The sequence below is a fragment of the Bos indicus genome, chromosome 10, assembly GCF_029378745.1.
Source record: "Bos indicus isolate NIAB-ARS_2022 breed Sahiwal x Tharparkar chromosome 10, NIAB-ARS_B.indTharparkar_mat_pri_1.0, whole genome shotgun sequence".
Lineage (NCBI taxonomy): Eukaryota > Metazoa > Chordata > Mammalia > Artiodactyla > Bovidae > Bos > Bos indicus.
In genome coordinates, this window is record NC_091769.1 from 81,350,299 (window position 1) to 81,360,975 (window position 10,677).

The 10,677-nt window shown below is 43.2% G+C and overlaps 1 long non-coding RNA gene across 1 annotated transcript; it reads right to left on the minus strand.

The window, feature by feature from the left end:
* Positions 1–629: 629 nt before the first annotated feature.
* Positions 630–2,928, minus strand: LOC109565295 (uncharacterized). The gene is made up of 3 exons (XR_002181647.2): positions 2,522–2,928; positions 2,342–2,413; positions 630–2,128 (listed from the first exon to the last, which is right to left on the minus strand). It is a non-coding gene; the product is annotated as an uncharacterized lncRNA (long non-coding RNA).
* Positions 2,929–10,677: the final 7,749 nt, after the last annotated feature.

Below are 10,677 nucleotides of genomic sequence, written 5' to 3' on the forward strand. Positions count from 1 at the left end.
TCAAATGAGTCAGCTCTCTGCATCAGGTGGCCAAAATATTGGAGTTTCAGCTTCAACATCAGTCCCTCCAATGAACACCGAGGACTGGTCTCCTTTAGGATGGACTGGTTGGATCTCCTTGCAGTCCATGGGACTCTCAAGAGTCTTCTCCAACACCACAGTTCAAAAGCATCATAAACATATATTATATATCATCCCAATTAGTATTTGGGATGATATATAATACATATGGATTTGGGGCTTGGGGCAGTACCATAATCAAACACACTGATATTTCTGCTGTAAATCATTATGACAGGATAAATGACTACAGATAGCCTCATACCAGTTCATCATAGGGTTCGCTGTCAAAGGAACTACAGAAAAAAAAAAAATAATAAAACTTTCAGATTTCAGAACATTTTGTTTAGGAATTGAAGAGTTGGGAGGTGAATCTGTTTCTTATTCTGCACAGAGTGAGCTTGAGGCTCAGAAAGCCAAAATCTGACAGCAGGTGTTGCAGCAAAGGAAGGATTTTTGTTTGCAGGGCCCCAAGCAATGAGTGGGAGGTAAGTGTCAGATCCGTTCCATTTTTGTCTTTGAGTTAGGAATGATTTAAAGAGGAATAACAAAGAAACTGAGATTCATCATTGTTTTGCGACATTTCTTTGATTTTTTCTTGATTGTGGTTTCGGAAGCTAGAAAGTTTTCCGTGTACAATTCTCTGGGAAGGTAGTCCATGGCTTGTTGTGGAGGGGAGGTGGTGGTCTGTGAGCTCATCTTGTCCTGGAGAAACAACCTGAGTTTGTAAGTTAATGGTGATATCTCTAATAGTAATTTTAGCACATTAACGATGGTATCAACCACACCAATCTCAGTCATCTGACTGCTTGATTAGTGTCCAGCTACCAAAGGACTGAGGTCAGAAGGGACAAGAAAGGGATTGTGGTCAGATGAGACAAGCAAGGGAATAAAGTCTGGGATGGAGAGAGTAATTATGAACACAGTAAGGGAAACTGGTTCTTCTGGACTTGGTTTCAATTCCACATAGGGAAAACCTTTAACCTGTAACTCTTTAAAAAAGGATGAAGTACCTTGAGGTGCCTGTCACTGCTGGATGTGGGGTGGGTGAGGTTCAGGCAGAGATGACCCTTTTTCATGAGACTCAATTTTTGTTGTTCAGGCGCTAAGTCATGTCTGACTCTTGGTGATCCCATCAACTGTAGCATGCCAAGCTTCCCTGTCCTTCACTATCTCCCAGAGTTTACTCAAACTCATGTCCATTGAGTCGATGGTGCCATCCAACCATCTCATCCTCTGTCGCCCCTTCTTTTGTCCTCAATCTTTCCCAGCATCAGTCTTTTCCAATGAGTCAGCTCTTCGCATCAGGTAGCCAAAGTATCAAAATAACTATCCAAACAGAGATTCTAGGGTTACACTGGTTGAAGGGGGGCATACATTAGAAGGGGTTCATTCCATCCTAAGCACTGCCTGTTAGTTGCAAGTCTGTTGGTTGTGGTTAAAGCAAAATGGCATCCTCTCAATGTTGTAACGTGTGGTTGGGAAATGTGTATCCAAGACAGCAAACATGGTCTTTCAAACACTCTCGGAGGATTGATCTCCTACAAAGTAAATATGAAAAGTGCTGAAAGGTCCATGTGGGGTGTGGAAAGAACAACTATCTGATCCTTGTGGTTTCTATGGCTAGACATAGTGATACCACTCCTGGAGTATGTCTGGACTTTTTCTAGTCCACAAAACACATCAGTAACTGTCTGATTTGGGGGCTTCATTGCTGGGGCCACGGCCAACTCTCAGGTAGTCAGTGATAGTGATTATCAAGAACCTGGCCAACCTCTGTGAGCTCAGAGGCCTGGAGGATTCCCTGAGGCGAAGGCAGTGATGGGTGGAGGGCATTAGGCCTTTGACAGACCAAGATTTGACCTGACATTTATGAGCTTCAACTGGGGGATGGGGAAGACAGTTCGCATTGTCTTACAACTTTTAGTGAAGAAGTTCTTCAATGGTCCTCCCAGTATCGCTCGGGCTGTGGTTACTGCCATGCTCACTGTGGTTCCTACTCCACTCAGCCTGGAAAATGCTGAGGCTGGTGGAGTGGAGTTTAGCCCCTCCTGCAGCAACTTCTTACCTACGTGTAAGCAAATATTCCATGGTCAGGAGAGAGCAAAGAGCATAGGAGACTAAAGTCCCTGGGGACAGAGAGCTGTAAACCCAGAGGGTCAGCAGTCCTTTTTAACATTGATTTCTGTTCAGCTTAAACAAAATTACATAAGGGGCACAGGTGGATTTTAGAGTAGGCAGAAAGGGAAGATAAGCACAAAGAAGAAAACAAAAGTCTCACCACCAGCAGCGAGCATGGTTAATATTTCAGCCTGGTGGTTTCCAGCTGGGTTCTTGGAGGAGCCGGAAGGTGCTTTTAGGATTCCAAAAATGCTAGTTAGAATTTAATTAAAGAAGGAGGGAAAAACCACATAAAAGTTGCAGTAAACAAATACACAGGTGAGCTTGACTGAGCAGTCACCTTGTGGGGACCTCCAGCACAGGAGGATGCGTGCCTCTGCTGGCTCTGGGCGTTCATGCGCACCGGTCATAGACATGTCTTGGTCGCCAGGCTGCAGCCTCATGGGGAGGGGCACTCATGAGAAATCGCACAGGGTCCCAGGCGGCTCACGGTGCAGGTCTGGATTCAAGGCTCCCAGGCTTAGGGCCTTCCCTTTTGCACGTGGACGTTCACCTCACAGAGGAGGCACAGCTTGCGCAGCAAGAGGTGAATTTGTAACACACTGGTGCCGTTGCGTCACATGACGGATCATTTTAGCTTCTGTCTTTTGTGTTTATTATTGAAGCATGGTGAACGTCTTTGAAAAGAAGTAACTTTTAATAAGTGGTGGGGTGATAACGCTGAATATTAACCTTTCCCATCCCTAAACCCACACGAACCTTCATCCTGAGGTCCCTCCGCTGTCTGTCTGGTGAGTACTCTGGCCTTCAGAGGAGGATTTCAGAAATGCAGAGAGAAAGAAGCAAGGGAATACACAGGCTTTTTATTTAAAACTTAAAACAGAGAGGAGTCTTGATCACTTTCAAGACCAAAGTCTGAACAACAGTCTCAGAGGATCCAGGAGTGGTAGGAAAGAGAATCAGAGAGGAAGCCAGAGAGAAATGAAGCCCCTTGGAAAGGTGTTGCACTCTGTCCCTGCATCCCACTCAGGATCATGACCCAGCCTGGGGATGGTCACCTGAATAAATCTGGGGGCTCTGTGAGCAAAGAGGACCTGTGATCTTTCTTGGGTGGGGCCTGAGGGAACCACTGAGCTCTAGCCAGCCCCCTACCTGCTGTGGACAACAGGATCCAGGTTTAGAAAAGAAATTGTGAATAAAGGATGCAGAGGGGCCCTGTACCCTTTTTGAGGGCGGCAGGCCAACCCTAAACCCTGCTGCTTCTTGTCTACTTCTAGTCTGATCTGACCTTCCAACCTCCTATGAATTCTGTGAAAACCCGTTTTTCTTTTAACATCCACCCTTTGGTTTAAGACCATTAAAGTTGTTTTTCCCTGTGGTTTTCAATCAGGCACTCTGGCCCACACAAGATGCAAAAGCATTATTATACTGGATTCCCCTTACCATGGTGGGGGCTGGGGCACAGAGATACAGCATACAGGGCCTTAGAAGTCATTGTCAGGTTTTATTTCTTGGTCTGGCAGATCCATACTGAAGTATATATTTTATTATTCATTGTATATATGCACTATTTGGACATAGAGAATATTTTGTAAGAAATATGAACATTTGAAAAATCATTGGAATGAATGGAAATCTCATGCCTGTTTACTCAGGTTTCCACATGACACTTTGTGTCAGGGAAAAAGTAACCTGGTCCTGTTTTCATTGATTTTGTGCTCTAAATTAGGAATAAGAAAATCCTTAAAAAAAAAAAGTCCTTGGTAGCTTCAAACTGGATCTAGTAGGTACTTTTGTGACCTGGCAATGCAACCTCTTCAGTGCAATGCTAGGTTGCACTACCAGCTCTGACTGCCATTTGAAATCAGCTAAAATTCTGAAATCAAATAATTATGACATAGTGTTATCCAATGGGGTAATTTATTATCTCCACTTTAAATCTTTAAATTTGCCTCTCAGAATGTTGCCCAACTAGGCAAATTGCAAAAGAAAGCAGAAGAGAGAAGAAATACAGGAAAGTTGGAAATATGTTGTTTACAAATTCAGAAGGAAAAATTTCAAGCACTTTTGGATATTCTTTTATATCCGTGTGCTTGTAAATGATCTCTTTCCTTGGTTAGAATGATTAGAACTTTATATGAGTTCATGGAGGAGATTTCTTATGTGAGCACAAGGAATGATATAATTTCTGTTTTTATTAAATAGAGAATCCGTACTCCAACTAAACATATGTTAAAACAGGTTGAAGGGGTGCCAAGTTATCATCAGCTGCCAGGAACCCAAATGTCTCCATCTGATGCTGGGAGGAGCGTGGGCATGTTGGTCCATCTTTACATTCCCCGTAGCTCCTAGAGCACTGTGAAATAAACGTTTGCTACAGTGGCAATCATATTGCAATGTATAAGTGTATTAACTCAACATGCCCATGTTAAACTTACAGAATGTTACATGTCAATCATATCTGAATTTAGAAAAAAATGCTTTGTGTGTGCTAGATCTCCTTCTGTTATTTTTACCAGAAAAAATAAAAATGAATACAAAACTTTAGCTGCCCTTGCCAAGTCTACCACCGGATGGCAGCAAGTCACCTCTGGTGGGATTGCCCTACACCCAGGCCAGCTGGGGCTTGGGGACCAGGGGTGTATGTAAAGGCCACGAAAAGGGTAGGAGTGGCATTTTTGTTTGTTTTTTTATTTGCTTTTGGTTTTGGCCATGCCACATGACTTGCGGGATCTGTTTTAAAATTTTTTTGGAAAAATTTTAATTGATGTACAGTTGATTTACAAGCTGTGTTAGTTCCTGCTGTACAGCTAAGTGATTCAGTTATATATGTGTGTGCACGCGTGCTCAGTCGTGTTTGACTCTTTGTCACCCCCATGGACCTTAGCCCGCCAAGCTCCTCTGTCTATGGAATTTTCCAGACAAGAATAACTGGAGTGGATTGCCATTTCCTACTCCAGAGGATCTTCCTGACCCAGGGATCAAACCCATGCCTCTTGCGTCTCCTTCATTGGTAGGTGGATTCTTTACTACTGTGCCACCTGGAAAGCCATCTATATATATGTGTGAATATATATATTGTATGTATGTATAAGAATATATATAATACATATTCGTATATATTGAGCTTCCCTGGTGGCTCAGACAGTAAGGAATTGGCCTGCAATGCAGGAGACCCTGGTTCAACGTCTGGGTGGGGAAGATCCCCTGCAGAAGGGAATGGCTAGCCACTCCAGTATTCTTGTCAGGAGAATTCTTATATATGTGTGTGTGTATGTGTGTGTGTGTGTGTGTGCTAAGTCCCTTCAGTTTTGTCTGACTCCTTGTGACCCCATGGACTGTAGCCTGCCAGCCTCCTGCGTCCATGGGATTCTCCAGGTAAGAATACTGAGTGGGTGGCCATGCTATCCTCCAGCCAATCTTCCCAACCCAGGGGTCGAACCTAAGGCTCCCACACTGCAGGCAGATTCTTTACCATCTGAGCCATCAGGGAAGCCCAAATGAAAGTGAAAGTTGCTCAGTCGTGTCCGATTCTTTGTGACCCCATAGACTATGGAGTCCATGGAATTCTCCAGGCCAGAATACTGGAGTGGGTAGCCTTTCCCTTCTCCAGGCGATCTTCCCAATCCAGGAATCAAACCCAGGTCTCCCACATTGCGGGCGGATTCTTAACGAGCTGAACTACAAGGGAAACCCAAGAATACTAGAGTGGGCAGCCTATTCCTTCTTCAGCAGATCTTCTCAACCCAGGAATTGAACCGGGTCTTCTGCATTGCAGGTGGATTCTTTACCCATATAAATCAGGGAAGCCCATAGAAATATATATATATATTCTTTTTCTAATATTGTTTTCCATTATGGTTTATCACAGAATACTGACTACAGTTCCCTGAGCTATACTGTCGGACCATTCTATATATACTAGTTTGCATCTGCTAACCAGTCCCAAGCTCTCAAGTCACCCATCCCTCACCCATTCCCCCCCTTGGCAACCACAATCTGTTCTCGACGTCTGGGAGTCTCTTTCTGTTTTGTCGATATGTTCATTTGCATCTTATTTTAGATTCTTCACACAAGTGATTTTATATGGTGTTTGTCTTTCTGAATTCACTTCATAAGGTAATCTCAAGAGGCATTTTTAAAGTCATAGCTTTAATGTGTGACATTCCTACAGTTATTGGCTACCAGTTTCTGGAGACACGTTGGAAACTCCCCAAGCCCTCATGAAGCTCACCCACCCAGGTGTCACTGGCTCTGAGCCATGTCTCCATGTGGCCCCTAATTTCTGCCCAGGGAAAGCTCCATTTGAGGAAGAGCCTTGATTTCCTTTATATCAAGAAAATTTTTGGTGTAGGAGGTTATACTCTGCTTTATGCTTCTGGGCTTATGTTGTCTTGGGGATCTTCGAAGCAAACAGGTGATGCTTGTGGGATCTTAGTTTCCAGACCAGGGATCAAATCCTGGCCCTCAGCAATGAGAGTGCTGAGTCCTAACCACTGGACATCCAGGGAATTCCTGGGATGGTGTTTTGATCTAGAAAATTCTTAGTGGAAAAGGGAAAACCTGTTAGAAGTATAACTAAGCTTTACACAATTCACTGTGTCTTGCAGTACTGTGTATAAACAACTTCAACTTTTTTTGTTGATTAGCCGAATTTAAGACTATTTACATTCATATTTCCTCCTCATCTTTTATACAGTAGTTGTGAAATGTAAACTTCTCTTGCTTTCATGGTTTAAGTGTTCTCTTCCAAACTCCAACACTTCTAATTGATTCATAAAAAGACCTTTAAGATTTAAAAACTGGCTTCCTTTAGGAGCACCTGTGACCTTTATTGAAGACCTATGTTGTGTGAGGCATTTTATGTATCAAATCCCTTTCATTTCTCACAACGGTGCCCTGAAATATTTACCTTAACCCCATGATACAAACGAGAAAACTGAGGCCCAGGGAGACTTAGAAAACTGGTCCCATAACAAGTCAGTGGCAGAGTCAGGTCTGAACCCCCTCCACTCTCATGCATGTCTTACAAGGTTTTTCAGCATCATCACTGTTAACACTTTGGCCTGGATAATTCTTTGTTGGCGGGGTGGGCAGTGGGGTTGGGGGAGGTGCAGGTGTTATCCTGGTTATGGCAGGATGTTTAACAGCATCGCTGGCCTCTACCCACGAGATGCCAGCAACATCTCCGACTTGTGCCAACCAAAAATCTCTGCTGACATTGCCAAATGACCTCTGGGAGGCAAAACCATGACCAACTGAGAACCACTGATGTATTGGAAGCTTTGCCTGGGCTTCTGGGTGCTGCCTTAGATCAGAGAGACAGGGCTCTGCGAGGTGCTGGCTGTTTGAAAGTCCTGCTCCAGCCGCCTTCCAGCTACTGCTCTCCCCACAGGGCAAGGAGTCTATGGAACCGAGGAGACATGCCCACCTGGAACAACCCCACCCTTCTGGACCACGTTCTGTTTTCCAGGGCCTGTGAGGACTCACTGCCAGTTCTCCTGGCTGTTGGAGCGCCTGCACGTCTGCTCCCGAGGGGTGGCTCAGTGTGTCTGCTGAGTGGGGAGGGAGGCATGCTAAACATGCAAACTATGCGTTTTGGACTCAAACACGCACGCAGGGCTCCGTCTGTGAAGGATGGTGGTGGAGGTGGGAAGAAAAGGATGGTAGGCTCTTGGCAGGGGCCTCCCTGGAATCTTGACTCAGCCTGCAGATATGCGGGTGGCCTCTCCAGACCCCGGCTGCTGGTGTGGTTGTAGCTCACACATTTTTGACCCATCAACGTGAAGACCTCAGAATCATATCTGCCAACAGAAAAAGCCTGTTAGGGCTCCAGGTTTTCTCCTGAAATCCACATTTTCTCTAGAGAAATTTTCACTGTATTTCTCACTTGGTGGTCATTTCTCACCAAGAAACAGCATGTTTTTTTCCTTCTGGAAAAGCAGAAAGGAGTCAAGGACCCAAAGACACACTGAGAGGTGGGGCTCAGCTAGGCTCTGTCACCAGCCGGGGGCTCCTCACCCACAGCAGCCTTCTGGAGGGGGTACAGTCAGCTTTGCAGAAGAGAGATAACGCCCCCCCAAACCTCCCCTCATCCCCCACAAATGGAACTATCTTTACCATTTTTACTTGAGGAAATAAAATTGAGATGACCTCTAGATACACTTGATCACAACTAGTACGGGGTGGGACTGTTTTAACGCATTTGGAATCACTCAAAGCAAAAGTCTACCCATAATCCTCATTAATGGATAATTATAATGTTTTTCCCAGTTAAATTTTTTTATTGTGATATAATTGAGATACATTATAGTTTCAGGCATAAAACACGATATTTGTATATATTGTGAAAAGTTCACCACAATAAGTCTAGCTAACATCTGTCACCATACATAGTTATAGAATTTTTTTTCTTGTGATGAGAGCTTTTAAGATTGCTTTTATCAACAAGTTCCAAACATGCAATACAGGGTTATTACCATGGTCACCATGCTGTATATTACATCCCCACAACTTATTTATTTTATAACTAGAAGCTTCTACCCTTTGACCCCTTCCACCAATTTTTCCCACCTCCAACCTCCTCAACTCTGGCAAGCACCAGACTGTTCTCTATATCTATGAGCTGTTTTCAGTTTTTTGAACATTATAAATAATACATGTCTGTCAGGGGAGGACTGATTATTCATTCATAGTATGTCCATATGCTGGAACCCAGTGCAACCATTACAACCAGCAGCAAACTTAAAAAGACCAGCTAAGATTCATTTCTTCATTCACTCATGTAACAAATATATTCTGGGCACATAGTATGTGTAGGTACCAGGTTAAGTGCTGAATAATAAAGAAATACATGTTTTGACTTGCAAAGATGTTCATAAGACATTATGAAATCTGAAAACTCCAGCTCACAGTGTGTAATAAAATCACATATATGCTATCATATATTGGTATAATGCTAACAATAACCATTTACTGAATGCTGAGACCCATTATGCCTGAATTACTAGACTAAGCACTCAGACATGATAATTACACATAATCCTCATATCTACAAGGATTGTATATCCTATCTATTTTGCAAAAGAGATAGTTGAGGCCTTAGAAGTTTAGGTAACATAGTTAAGTTCATCCAGTACAATCTTAAACTGCAGAGCTGGGATCAACTCTGACTAAAGAGCCTGAAATATCTGCAACTGTGCTGTATATCTTTCCCAAAATTGTGTACACATGTAAGACAATCCAGTAAAATTCTCAAAAGAAGTAATCTGTGCTGTTTAGGATTATGGGTAAATTGCAGATTATTACTACTTTCTATATATTTAATTGAATTATATAATAAATTTGTCAAGTTCCAGAAAGAAATTTGAGATTTTGATTAAGATTGCATTTAACTTAGAGAATACTGTGGGTAGAATTACCATACATAATAGTCAGAATTCCTACCTAGTACTTTGGCTGATTTTCCCATACATATTCAAGTTATTTCTGACTTACCCTTAAATTAAGTGTGATAATTTAAAACGCATAGACCTCACATCTTTCCTGTTCAGTTTAATCCTTGGTACTTCATGGTTTCTGTTGCTGCTTTAAAATGAACTTTCCCTCCAGTTTCCTTTTCTAACTGGGTATTTCTGCTCTATGTCAAGGTAACTGATTCTTGGGTGTTAATTTTCTATTCAACCACTGTATTAAACCATCTTATGTTTAAATTTGAGGTGAAATTCACACAACATAAAATTAGCCATTTTAAAGTGAACGATTCAGTGACATTTAGCACATTTACAGTGTTATGCAACCCTTGCTTCTGTGTAGTTCCAAAACATTTAATCATCCTGAAATCAATCCCCTTGCCCGTTAAGCTGTTATTTCCCAAGAACCATATTATTTTTTTGAATTGATTATCAGGAACTGAGGTTATGAAACCCTCCCATGGAAGTCATCAGGCTGTGTGGCGGTGCCACCTGATGGAGGTGGTCGTGATGGTGTTGTCATGAGCTAGGCTGTGGATCTTCTTGTCTCCTAAATTGTGGGAAAGCCCACAGATGTGGAATTTTTTTTCCATTACAGAATCTCACTGGGATTCCAGTCTTCCCTTCTTGCAGCTGGCCCTCCCCACTTCCAAGATAAAGCTGAGGCCCTGCTGACCTGCTTCCTCTCCTCTTAAGACTACTGCCTCAAATTCCTGGGAGTTTCCAAGGAAAGCCCGGGACAGGACACATGTTTTAGGATGAGCTGTGTCGGAAAATGAAATGGGTCTAAGATTTCTCCAAGTCTTAGACACATCTCTACGCCCATTCTAAGCCTGCTTGAAAATAAACAGTTCAAGAGATTCACACTGGAATGGCCCTCAGACTTCCTTTGGTCAGTCACAAGCCTAGGTCTTGCTGCCAAGGATAATTGGTGCTTCCGCCCGGCTGGAGCCAAGCTACATGCTGCCAGGCTGGTCAAGAAACCCTGGGGGTTTAGTGGAAGTTGAGGGCTGGGAGTGAGGGC